The sequence below is a fragment of the Capricornis sumatraensis genome, chromosome 20 (assembly GCF_032405125.1).
Source record: "Capricornis sumatraensis isolate serow.1 chromosome 20, serow.2, whole genome shotgun sequence".
In the NCBI taxonomy this organism is placed as follows: domain Eukaryota; kingdom Metazoa; phylum Chordata; class Mammalia; order Artiodactyla; family Bovidae; genus Capricornis; species Capricornis sumatraensis.
This window is the reverse complement of record NC_091088.1, coordinates 15,203,678-15,217,457: the sequence shown is the minus strand read 5'-3', so window position 1 is coordinate 15,217,457 and position 13,780 is coordinate 15,203,678. Positions and strand designations below refer to the sequence as shown.

At 41.3% G+C, this 13,780-nt stretch overlaps 1 protein-coding gene across 1 annotated transcript in view; it reads right to left on the bottom strand.

Annotated features, from left to right (window-relative positions):
* CDH13 (cadherin 13) overlaps nt 1–13,780 on the bottom strand; it is a 1,023,138-nt gene that overhangs the window by 754,708 nt on the left and 254,650 nt on the right. The gene's annotated exons all lie outside the window — the stretch shown is intronic.

The following is a 13,780-nucleotide window of genomic DNA, read 5'->3' as shown; positions in this document are numbered from 1 at the left end:
TTACACAGTGATACTAAAGACTGTGAGAGTCTCCATGACTGAGAACAACAAGGATTTATTCCTTGCTTAAGCTCCTTGCCCTGTGCAGGGCAGCAGCTGGATTGTGATGATCAAAAACACCCAGGGACCTAGATGACCAAGATGGCAGCCTCTTATGGTGTGGAAGAGAGACTGGAGAATCGAGCACTAACAATTATATACTTTGGCCTGGAAATGACATATGCCACTTCTGCAGACTTTTCTGTGGTGAGATCAAGTGACATGGTGACAGCTGACATCAAGAAAGCAGGGAAGTATGATCTCTTATGACCAGGAAGTAGAAAAGTATTAGATATTGGTAAACATTAATACATCTACCATGTTTAATGGCGAAAATTGGGAAGAAGTATCTATTTCTTATTTGTATATAATTTATAAATATTATATGTCCATATGAAATAGTATTATGCAACAAAGGACTTGAAAAATTAAAAGGCAAATTAAAGAAAACTGCACATAGTAGTATCTCTCTTATATATGGCTCACCCATATCATAAACATCTATGTATCAGCGGACACATATATTTATGTGTATAAATGCCCAGAGAAACCTCTGGAATGATATCCATCAAACTAATTACAGTGGTTACCTCTAAGAGAGGAATATGGTTGCAGGGAAGAAAGGGGAGTTTATGTTTTTCTGAATTTAAAAATAAAATGAATTTATATATAGTCTTTGAATTTTTTAAGTATGTTCTAAAAAGGCATTTTTCTGTTGCCATGTTTGTTGGTGGATGACCCCTGGTGCTAACCTGGGTGCGTATTCATTGTAGGAAATTAACTGAGAGCACTTTTGACTTCCATGACATGTACCAGCCAAGTGCTCAGCAACCTTGTCCATATACGGGAGTGGTTTTCACCACTAGCTGGCCCTACTTGGTCCTGCATCTGGCACTTCCTGGAACATTCTGGAATTTTAATTCCATGAGAAGACACCTTTTTGCACAGGTTCTCTCCCTCATCACCCTTGGCTCCCATAGGGTAATATCCTGGGGAATGCCAAGCTTCCAGTATTTTCTTTTTCCTTCCCCATTTCAAAGCTGACCTATCCTCTTCCCATCCCTAATTATTCTTTCTTCAGGTCTCTTCTAATAGAATCATGAGCAAAATAAATCCAACACATACCTTATTTCTCCCAAGTAATATACTATTTTAAATTAAGCAAATTACACAGCTTTCTAGAAGGTCCTTAGAGCAGAAGTATGGGGTATTTCAGAGATAAGGGCAGGGCATGGAAGATGGCATGGAGCTGAATTCCAAGCTTTCTGCACAAGAGGCTGTGCCAGGAAGGATCTGCTAATGTTACTCTAGACTTGGCTTTCAAAAAGAAAACTACAGGCCAATATCACTGATGAACATAGATGCAAAAATCCTTAACAAAATTCTAGCAATCAGAATCCAACAACACATTAAAAAGATCATACACCATGACCAAGAGGGCTTTATCCCAGGGATGCAAGGATTCTTCAATATCCACAAATCAATGTAATTCACCACATTAACAAATTGAAAAATAAAAGCCATATGATTATCTCAATAGATGCAGAGAAAGCCTTGACAAAATTCAACATCCATTTATGATAAAAACTCTCCAGAAAGCAGGAATAGAAGGAACATACTTCAACATAATAAAAGCTATATATGACAAACCCACAGCAAACATTATCCTCAATGGTGAAAAGTTGAAAGCATTTCCCCTAAAGTCAGGAACAAGACAAGGGTGCCCACTTTCACCGCTACTATTCAACGTAGTTCTGGAAGTTTTGGCAACAGCAATTGGAGCAGAAAAAGAAATAAGGAATCCAAATTGGAATAGAACACATGTAAGAATTAAAGATTTTAAAATTTAAAAAATAAATAAATAAATAAAACATTAAAAAAAATAAATAAATAAAATAAAATAAAAAAGAAGAAGAAGTAAAACTCTCACTGTTTGCAGACGACATGATCCTCTACATAGAAAACCCTAAAGACTCCACCAGAAAATTACTAGAGCTAATCAATGAATATAGTAAAGTTGCAGGATATAAAGTCAACACACAGAAATCCCTTGTATTCCTATACACTAATAATGAGAAAGTAGAAAAAGAAATTAAGGAAATAATTCCATTCACCATTGCAATGAAAAGAATAAAATAGTTAGGAATATATCTACCTAAAGAAACTAAAGACTTATATATAGAAAACTATAAAACACTGACCAAAGAAATCAAAGAGGACACTAATAGATGGAGAAATATACCATGTTCATGGATCGGAAGAATCAATATAGTGAAAATGAGTATACTACCCAAAGCAATCTACAGATTTAATGCAATCCCTATCAAGCTACCAAGGGTATTCTTCACACAGCTAGAGCAAATAATTTCACAATTTGTATGGAAATACAAAAAACCTTGAATCGCCAAAGCAATCTTGAGAAAGAAGAATGGAACTGGAGGAATCAACCTGCCTGACTTCAGGCTCTACTACAAAGCCACAGTCATCCAGACAGTATGGTACTGGCACAAAGACAGAAATATAGATCAATGGAACAAAATAGAAAGCCCAGAGATAAATCCACGCACCTATGGACACCTTATCTTCGACAAAGGAGGCAAGAATATACAATGGGTTAAAGACAATCTCTTTAACAAGTGGTGCTGGGAAAACTGGTCAACCACTTGTAAAAGAATAAAACTAGAACACTTTCTAACACCATACACAAAAATAAACTCAAAATGGATTAAAGATCTAAATGTAAGACCAGAAACTATAAGACTCCTAGAGGAGAACTTAGGCAAAATGACATAAATCACAGCAGGATCCTCTATGATCTACCTCCCAGAATTCTGGAAATAAAAGCAAAAATAAACAAATGGGATCTAATTAAAATTAAAAGCTTCTGCACAATAAAGGAAACTATAAGCAAGGTGAAAAGACAGCCTTTGGAATAGGAGAAAATAATAGCAAATGAAGCAACTGACAAACAACTAATCTCAAAAATATACAAGCAGCTCCTGCAGCTCAATTCCAGAAAAATAAATGACCCAATCAAAAAATGGACCAAAGAACTAAATAGACATTTCTCCAAAGAAGACATACGGATGGCTAACAAACACATGAAAAGATGCTCAACATCACTCATTATCAGAGAAATGCAAATGAAGACCACAATGAGGTACCATTTCACACAAGACAGAATGGCTATGATCCAAAAGTCCACAAGCAATAAATGCTGGAGAGGGTATGGATAAAAGGGAACCCTCCTACACTGTTGGTGGGAATGCAAACTAGTACAACCACTATGGAGAACAGTGTGGAAATTCCTTAAAAAACTGGAAATAGAACTGCCTTATGACTCAGCAATCCCACTGCTGGGCATACACACCAAGGAAACCAGAATTGAAAGAGACACATGTACCCCAATGTTCATCGCAGCACTGTTTATAATAGCCAGGACATGGAAGCAACCTAGATGTCCATCAGCAGATGAACGGATAAGAAAGCTGTGGTACATATACACAATGGAGTATTACTCAGCCATTAAAAAGAATACTTTTGAATCAGTTCTAATGAGGTGGATGAAACTGGAGCCTATTATACAGAGTGAAGTAAGCCAGAAAGAAAAACACCAATACAGTATACTAACACATATATATGGAATTTAGAAAGATAGTAATGATAACCCTGTATGCGAGACAGCAAAAGAGACACAGATGTATAGAACAGACTTTTAGATTCTGTGGGAGAGGGAGAGGGTGGGATGATTTGGGAGCATGGCATTGAAACATGTATACTGTCATGTAAGAAACGAATCGCCAGTCTAGGTTTGATACAGGATACAGGATGCTTGGGGCGGGTGCACGGGGATGACCCAGAGAGATGATACGGGGAGAGTGGTGGGAGGGGGGTTCAGGATTGGGAACTCATATACACCTGTGGCAGATTCATGTCAATGTATGGCAAAACCAATACAGTATTGTAAAATAAAAGAAAATAAAAAATAAAAAAAAAAAAACAAAGTCAGAGACAGTCATTTTGTAGCTTGGAATCGGTGGAAAGCAGCTTGGAACACCCATAACATGGAATGTTATGCAGTGATGAAAAAGAAATGAGCTATCAGGCCATGAAAATAGGTGAGGGAATCTTAAACATGTATTTCTCAGTGAAAGAAACCAATTTGAAAAGGCTATATTCCATATGGCTGCAACTATCACATATTCAGGAAAAAGAGAAAACTATATTCAGGAATAAGATCTTTGCAGCTGTAATTATGTTAAGACAAGGTCATACTTGATTAGGGAAGGGCATAAATCCAGTGATTTCAGAATTGTAGTCTCCAGAACTGTGAGAAAATAAACCTCTATTGTTTTAAGCTTGTGGTAGTTTTTTTTTTCCACTGCAGTTCCAGGTACAAGGCATTTTCGAGTGTGTGCTCTCATTTAAACCTTTGCTATGAGAGGCCTGAGTTTATCATATTCCTCTTTCTCAGCTAGGAAATATCCTCTTAAGATCCCCAAGTTTCTAGATCATGGCAAGGGTCAAATGTGGCAATGCCAACTGGTTTGTGCTTGCTTCTGTGGGCCTTCCTGCACAAATGGCCAAAACTTGGATATAATGACAAAAACTAACTTCCCAAAGCTGGTAATTCATGATGGAGGAGTTAGACTGAGGGCCCATCCTGTTCTAAGATGCTGCCTCGGGGGTCTGCTAATCTAAGAGGTTAGTGGGGAGACTCTTAAACTATAAGGCTCCTAATAAAGAGCTTCTGAAAATCTGGAAGCCTGAAATGGAGAAATGCTACTTCAGGAACTTCTCCATCTGGCTTAAGAAACTACACTATGAGGAATCCTCTTTTTGCACTGCCTTGGAATAGTTCTCTCTCTCTCTCTCTCTCTGTACATATATAGGCATATATACACACACATATATGGACTTCCCTGTGGCTCAGAGGTAAAGAATTGACCTGCAATGCAGGTGCCCCAGGAGACACAGTTTGCATCCCTGGATTGGGAAGGAGGGCATGGGGACCCACTACAGTGTTCTTGCCTGGAGAATCTCATGGACAGAGGAGCCTGGCAGGCTACAGTCCATAAGGTAGAAAAGAATCAGACACAACTGAAGCGACTTAGCACACACACACATATGTATATACATATAACATATATGTTTACATAAATATACATGTATGTATTTTATTAAAAATCAGTGTACATTCTATTTAAATATTCTTTGAAAGATAAGTTTTGACTCAGTTCAGTTCAGTCACTCAGTCATGTCCAACTCTTCGCGACCCCATGAAACACAGCACGCCAGGCCTCCCTGTCTATCACCAACTCCCAGAGTCCACCCAAACCCATGTCTGGTGATGCCATCCAGCCATCTCATCCTCTGTGGTCCCCTTCTCCTTCTGCCATCAATCTTTGCCAGCATCAGGATCTTTTCCAATGAGTCATCTCTTCGCATCAGGTGGCCAAAGTATTGGAGTTTCAGCTTCAACATCAGTCCTTCCAATGAACACCCAGGACTGATGTCCTTTAGGATGGACTGGTTGGATCTCCTTGCAGTCCAAGGGACTCTCAAGAGTCTTCTCCAACACCAGAGTTCAAAAGCATCAATTCTTCGGTGCTCAGCTTTCTTTATAGTCCAACTTTCACATTCATACATGACCACTGGAAAAACCATAACCTTAACTAGACAGATCTTTATTGGTAAAGTAATGTCTCTGCTTTTTAATATGCTGTCTATGTTGGTCATAACATAGACATTTCAAGGAGTAAGCATAGACATAGACATAGACATTTCATTTCAAGGAGTAAGCATTTTTTAATTTCATGGCTGCATTCAAAATCTGCAGTGATTTTGGAGCCCAGAAAAATAAAGTCAGCCTCTGTTTCCACTGTTTCCCCATCTATTTGCCATGAGGTGATGGGACTGGATGCCATGATCTTGGTTTTCTGAACGTTGAGCTTTAAGCCCACATTTTCACTCTCTTCTTTCACTTTCATCAAGAGGCTCTTTAGTTCCTCTTCACTTTCTGCCATAAGGGTGGTCTCATCTGCATATCTGAGGTTATTGATATTTTTCCTGGCAATCCTGATTTCAGCTTGTGCTTCCTCCAGCCCAGCATTTCTCATGATGTACTCTGCATACAAGTTAAATAAGCAGGGTGACAATATACAGCCTTGACATACTCCTTTTCCTATTTGGAACAAGCCTCTTGTTCAATGTCCAGTTCTAACTGTTGCTTCCTGACCTGCATATACGTTTCTCAAGAGGCAGGTCAGGTGGTCTGGTATTCCCATCTCTTGAGGAATTTTCCACACTTTATTGTGATCCATACAGTCAAAGGCTTTGGCATAGTCAATAAAGCAGAAATCGATGTTTTTCTGGAACTCTCTTGCTTTTTCCATGATCCAGCAGATGTTGGCAATTTGATCTCTGGTTCCTCTGCCTTTTCTAAAACCAGCTTGAACATCTGGAAGTATTGCTGAAGCCTGGCTTGGAGAATTTTAAGCATCGCTTTACTAGCATGTGAGATGAGTGCAATTGTGTGGTAGTTTGAGCATTCTTTGGCATTGCCTTTCTTTGGGATTGGAATGAAAACTGACCTTTTCCAGTCCTGTGGCCACTGCTGAGTTTTCCAAATTTGCTGGCATATTGAGTGCAGCCCTTTCACAGTATCATCTTTTAGGATTTGAAATAGCTCCACTGGAATTCCATCACCTCCACTAGCTTTGTTCGTAGTGATGCTTTCTAAGGCCCACTTGACTTCACATTCCAGGATGTCTGGCTCTAGGTGAGTGATCACATCATCGTGATTATCTTGGTGAAGATCTTTTTTGTACAGCTCTTCTGTGTATCCTTGCCACTTCTTCTTAATATCTTCTGCTTCCGTTAGGTCCCTACCATTTCTGTCCTTTATTGTGCTCATCTTTGCATGAAATGTTCCATCGGTATCTCTAATTTTCTTGAAGAGATCTCTAGTCTTTCTCATTCTATTGTTTTCCTCTATTTCTTTGCATTGATCGCTGAGGAAGGCTTTCTTATCTCTCCTTGCTATTCTTTGGAACTCTGCATTCAAATGGGTATATCTTTCCTTTTCTCCTTTGCTTTTCACTTCCCTTTTTCACAGCTATTTGTAAGGCCTCCCCAGACAGCTGTTTGCTTTTTTGCATTTCTTTTCCACGGGGATGGTCTTGATTCCTCTCTCCTGTATAACGTCACAGACCTCCATCCATTGTTCATCAGGCACTCTGTCTATCAGATCTAGTCCCTTAAATCTATTTCTCACTTCCACTGTATAGTCATAAGGGATTTGATTTACATCATACCTGAATGGTCTAGTGGTTTTTCCTACTTTCTTCAATTTAATTCTGAATTTGGCAATAAGGAGGTCATGATCTGAGCCACAGTCAGCTCCCAGTCTTGTTTTTGCTGACTGTATAGAGCTTCTTCATCTTTGCTGCAAAGATTATAATCAATCTGATTTTGGTATTGACTATCTAGTGATGTCCATGTGTAGAGTCTTCTCTTGTGTTGTTGGAAGAGGGTGTTTACTATGACCAGTGTGTTCCCTTGGCAGAACTCTATTAGCCTTTGTCCTGCTTCATTCTGTACTCCAAGGCCAAATTTGCCTGTTACTCCAGGTGTTTCTTGACTTCCTACTTTTGCATTCCAGTCCCCTATAATGAAAAGACATCTGTTTTGGGTGTTAGCTCTAGAAGGTGTTGTAGGTCTTCATAGAACTGTTCAACTTCAGCTTCTTCAGCATTCCTGGTTGGGGCATCAACCTGGATTACTGTGATACTGAATGATTTGCCTTGGAAACGAACAGAGATCATTCTGTCATTTTTGAGATTGCCTCTAAGTACCGCATTTCAGACTCTTTTGTTGACATGATGGCTACTCCATATCTTCTAAGGGATTTCTGCCCACAGTAGTAGATATAATGGTCTTCTGAGTTAAATTCACACATTCCAGTCCATTTTAGTTCACTGATTCCTACAATGTTAGTGTTCACTCTTGCCATCTCTTGTTTGACCACTTCCAATTTGCCTTGATTCATGGACCCAACATTCCAGGTTCCTATGCAATATTGCTTTTTACAGCATGGAACCCTGCTTCTATCACCAGCCCCATTCACAACTGGGTGTTGTTTTTGCTTTGGCTCCATCCCTTCATTCTTTCTGGAGTTATTTCTCTACTGATCTCCAGTAGAATAAGTTTTTATAGGGACTGGGAAAAGAGAAGTATGGAGAGAAAGAGCCAGACTGCAACATGGTAGCCACTAGCTACATGTAGTTATGAAGCACTTGGAACATGGCTTATCCAAATGGACATGTACTTAAAGTATAAAATAAATGTGCACTGGATTTCAAAGACACACCAAAAAGTCAAATATCTCAGGAATTAATTACATTGAGTATATGCTGAAATGACTTTTTAGGTATACTGAGTGAAAATATATCACTAAAATTGATTTCTTTTACTTTTTTGATTGGCTACTATTTATGTGGCTTACACTATGTGTTGGCTAGCACTGGTCTAAGGGGACACATGCTCTCTGATACCCTTCACTTAGTCGCTGTATGAACACTTCTGTTCAGGAAGTTCTAATTTTCCTTTACAAGTGATTTTTTCCCTAACTTTCTGTAAGAATTCATATACACAGAAGGGATCCATTTTGTAAAACTTGAATTTCTGTTTTTATGGTAGCTTTTCTCTTTCTTGGGCTTCCCTTGTCGTTCAGTTGGTAAAGAATTTGTCTGCAATGCAGGAGACCTGGGTTTGATCCCTGGGTTGGGAAAATGCTCTGGAGGAGGGAACAGCTACCCACTCCAGTATTCTGACCTGGAGAATCCTACGGACTCTACAGTCCATGGGGCCACAGAGTTGGACACGACTGAGCGCCTTTCACTTCTCTTTCTTAGAAATAACTGTCAGATAAAAATAAGACTAGTTTTGCTCTTAAGTGTTAGGTATATGATGAATTGCTTAATGACCCTGGGTGAGTCACTTCACTTCTCTAGGCCCCAAGATCACCTATAAAATTCACTGGTGGAAAGATGGTCCCCAGCACAGTGAGTCTCAGCCTCTTTCTCTCTTTTCGTCACACCAGGTGGTTCAGGGAAACGACCAGCAGCAGCAGCGGTGGCTCACTGTGCTCCCTCCCAGTGCTCCCTCCCGATGCTCCCTGGCCTCCTCCCACTTCCCCTGGAGAGACACTGCCATCCTTTCACAGATGCAGTAAGAAATGTCCAGGGAGGAAGCAAAGAGCAGTAAGTAGGAGTTGGAGCCTATAGAATGTTGGAGCCATGGAGGAAACTTAAAGTTTGTCTGCTTTGGGTGGTGCATTCCCCTCACCGGAAATCAATGCCTGGGAGTAATGCCCAGCTAGTCCAGTCAGTCACCGAGCTGGTCGGGAGCAGAAGGCCGGCTCCGGCAAGCGCTGACCTCTAGTTGCCAGTGCCTCCTGGTGCATGCACGAAGCGCCAATAGGAACGGAGGCATGGGTGACACCCGACCGCCCAGCAAAGACTGCGACGCATGGTTGCTCATCCTCGTATCGCTCGCTTCTTCCCAGAGACCAGCATCCTATCGGGAGGTCATTTTTCTCTGTCTTAATTTACTACAAAGTGGAAAAGGACAAAGGGTTCAGGATGTGTATTAACAAGGGTGTCTAGGAGAAAACTTGACGTCTTCTCCCAATCTTAGTTGGAAGTCATCATTTCAACCTCTCTTCAAAGAGATTAGAAACTCAGCAGAAAGCTACTTGCAACAGCTTTGGACACCAAAATGTTGGGAAGTACCAGAAATTACGTAAACTTCTTACACACTTCTGAGCCTGGCAAAATGGTGGATGAGTCAGAATGCTCTGTACTATTTAGATGTGAGGCATATCAGGGTTAGATAAAGTCATGATTGACAAAGGTTTGTATTTATTACAAAAGATGCCAAGTTATATTTAGGTTTTATTTTTTAAATCTCACTCTAAATTGCTTGTCACTTTTTGAAACATCATAATTAGCACCAGTTAATTTACGTGCTTAAATATTTTAACGACAAGTTATAATTTTAATAGAAAAAGTGTTTAGAAGAAAACCACAGCTTCCCTGGTGGCTCAGAGGTTCAAGTGTCTGCAGTAATGCGGGAGACCTGGGTTCGATCCCTGGGTCAGGAAGATGCCCTGGAGAAGGAAATGGCAACCCACTCCAGTATTCTTGCCTGGAGAATCCCATGGATGGAGGAGCCTGGTGGGCTACAGTCCACGGGGTCGCAAAGAGTTGGACATGACTGAGCGACTTCACTTCACTACGACTTCCGGGGAGTAGTAGATAGGAGAAGGGAGAGAGAGACCAGAATTTGGAGTGGAGAGAACCCAGATGCTGGTCCTCATTCTGACCTACCACTTCCTACCTAGAGGGTCTTTTTTTCATCTGTGCGAGCTTTCCATATTTCAGTGTTCTTGCTCATGAAACTTGGATAACGAACCTAGCTCTTTAAGGTGAAGGTGCTCTAAGGATCACCCCAGGCCCCTGATACGCATGGTCCTCTGTCAGTGCCCATTCTCCCTTTCCCTGTACCTCTTGCCCCTTGAAGAGAGAGAACCATGGTAGAGTCTGGGCTCCAAGTAGAAAGTTCCCAGAGCAACTAGACTGTGAGAAACATTTTCCAGAGGCCGCAAGGGCTAAGTGAAAAAAAAAAAAACACACACACACACACACAAAAATCATCAAAAGGAAAAGGAAAGGGCTTCAGTCCCCAGGGTAAGAGGGAAGGACTGGCTGGTGAATAACTAGGAGGCTCCGGATCAGGAGGGAATGGAGTGGGAGGAGTGTCTGAGGACACAAGCCCATTGACCATGAAGCAGTGCTCCTACTTTACACAAGGGATGGTCCACTGGGGACCACCAGCGTACCCAAAGACCCTTCATAGGGCCAAACACCCACTGAGTCACTCCTGTCCCCATATGGGGTGGGCTGAGAGGGACCGTTTAGAGTAGATCTCAGCCCTTCGAGACTCATGATGCAATAGGGTGGCCATGCAAACTCAGCCCAGCAAGGTGCTGGGTCGAATGATCTGTGTTGAAAGTGTCCAGGACTGCTGCTGTTGCCTGTGCCATGTGTGAATTAGCGCTGCTGTGGGTTATCCTGTTAATAATTCAGGGACAGAGGCTTGAGGGCTGGTATCACCACATACTGCTCGTGTGATTTAAATTCCCTGCATCCCCGTTGCTTTGTCTGTAAGTTGAGGCCACCATTATCTTCTTTGTAGGGTTGTTGCAAGGATTAAAAGAAATAACCAATGAAAGAGGCAGGCTCAATGCCTGGACTAGAGCAAGAATGCACAGTTAACAGTATAGTCGTGAGGATGAAGATGGTAATGTTCATTGTATAATATTGCTATCTCTTGTAGCTTCTCCAAGACCCTTCGATTTTGTCCAGACTTCTCACCAATAGGTATTTGAAAACCCACCATTGGTAGCTTGCTCACATTGGATGAAACCCCTCCCTACCAAGCAGCCCAAGCCAAACATCCTCTGCATTTTAAAAGAATTATCTAGATGGAAATAAAGGAGGTCAACTGAGGTGGGCTTAGATAGAAACAGGAGGAAGGAAGGAAAGAAGGAAGCAAGGACAAATGCCAAGATGCTGAGGTATTAATATTTTGCCAACATGAATGAATATGGCACTGATTTATGGGGAGGTAAAGTTGGAAGAAGCCAAGCAAAGAAACACATGAGGAAAGTGGGGAGGGGGGGTTAAGAAGCTAAACACATTCCAGGTGAAATGAGTAAATAAATCCCAAGGAAAGAATGAAAATGAGAATTAATCAAGAGGGTGCTGAGCCGTGGCAGTGCCAGCCACAATCAGAAGGCTTCTTAATTGCTTGTCAAAGACCAATGCATCCTGGCAAAATGATCCTCGACTAATGCTGGGACTTTTTTTCCCCTAACCTGGCTTCATTTATCATGATTAGAAAACAAGTCAAAATTGATTTCTGTTTATTTTATAAAGCAAATCCCCAGGGTACCCTTCTTCCCTGTAGGTTTGATCATTTTTAACTTAGAAGTGGAACAGCCTCAGAACATGAAGAACGGCATTACACTGTATACGAGGTGAGGACATGTGGGTAGATACAGTGTATGGACTTCATGAAAAATGGCAGTTTCAAACTTTCACAAATACCTCAAACCCATCAGCATAAGCCTTCTAGCTCTCTCTCACTCACAAGTGGGCAAATGAGAGGCAATTCAGTGTGAAGAAAATGTCCCATACTTCAGAATCAGACAGATGAGTGTTTGATTCTTAGCTCTACCACCTAACTGCTGTGACGTTGGGCAAGTCACTCAGAAGTTTAGCTCAAATCTCTGAGATTTGAAAATGAGGTTGCTAATACTTCTAAGATTGTCCAGGGGGATCAGAGGTCGAGGATGTGACAGTTAGCTCAGGAAAACTGCTGTGCAGATGGAAGTGATGGGAGGTGATGTCCTGCAAGTTCAATGACGCGATCCACTGGATTCTAAGCTGCATGAGGGCAGGAGCTGTGTCTGTTTTACTCTGAGTTACAGCCTGGCAGTTGGCCCAGGGCTTGGTAGTTGATGTCCAACTTATCTATTTAACACTCACATTGCACCTAGCATATGCCAAGCTCTGTCTTAAGTGTTTATCAGACACTGATTCCTTTAATCCAATAAATATGTGCTGGCTACATAACTATTATGTTTGTAATTGAAGAAAGATATTTAGGCACTATGCCCCAAACAGTGTGCCTCCTTGGGGAGGAAATCATTCTAGAGCCTAGAGATTAACAGGTAGATTTATTCATTCTTTGATCCATACATTCCTCTGTTCACCCATGCACTCATTTGTTCAACAGATACTTATATTTTGTTTCACACTGCTGGCTTGGCCCACTATCCCCATGCTCGATAAAACACAGGGTCAGCATGTCCTCACCCCTGCTCCCCGGCCACCCAAGAACGTCATTTATTCATTTACACACATACACACACACACTCCCCACTGGGCAAATCCTCCATGTTCCACCAAGCTTTTCTTTTCAGTTAAATCATATTTGAACAAATGCAAGGAGATTGCTAACTTGGGGTCCTTGCTTCGCTTGCAAACAAACTGAGACAAGAATAAGACAATGTCAACAGAAGGTCAAAAAATGTCTTTTTCTCCTATGCAGACGTTTTAATTCTCCAAAATTGTGTTTTGTGTTTAATTCTCCAAGATTGTGTTCTTGTTCTGGAGGTATAATCACAGCAAAAAAGAAAAAAAAAACCTCAACGTACACCTTGACCATGTGAAGCAATCTTACGAGGGGCATTCGTGTGGTCGCCAAGTGCCTAGAGGTCTCCCTCGGCATTCTGGCTGCTGGACTGTTCTCATAAGCATTTCCTTGATCTGAAAAGGCCCCATTCCTGGGATTTAGTGTTTAAGACTTCCCTGCTCCTTTTGGTTTATGCTTAATCCTCACAATTAATTCTGAGACTCCTGGCTGGGGAAGTTTCTGCCGTAGAATTTCCTGGCATTTACCCAGCCACAGAGGAGGTGATTGATGCCTTCCTCACTCTTCTGCACAAAAGCCGAAAGCCTGCACAGAAATATCACCTGCCTCAGCGCTGGCCTCTCCCAGCCTCACCTCTTGACCCGCACTCTTGATTTCATCCCTCACGTCTCCTTGGGGACGTTGCTCCATCAATTACCCTTCCTTTCTCTCCCATCTTCAATCACTTCCTCTCTACTGG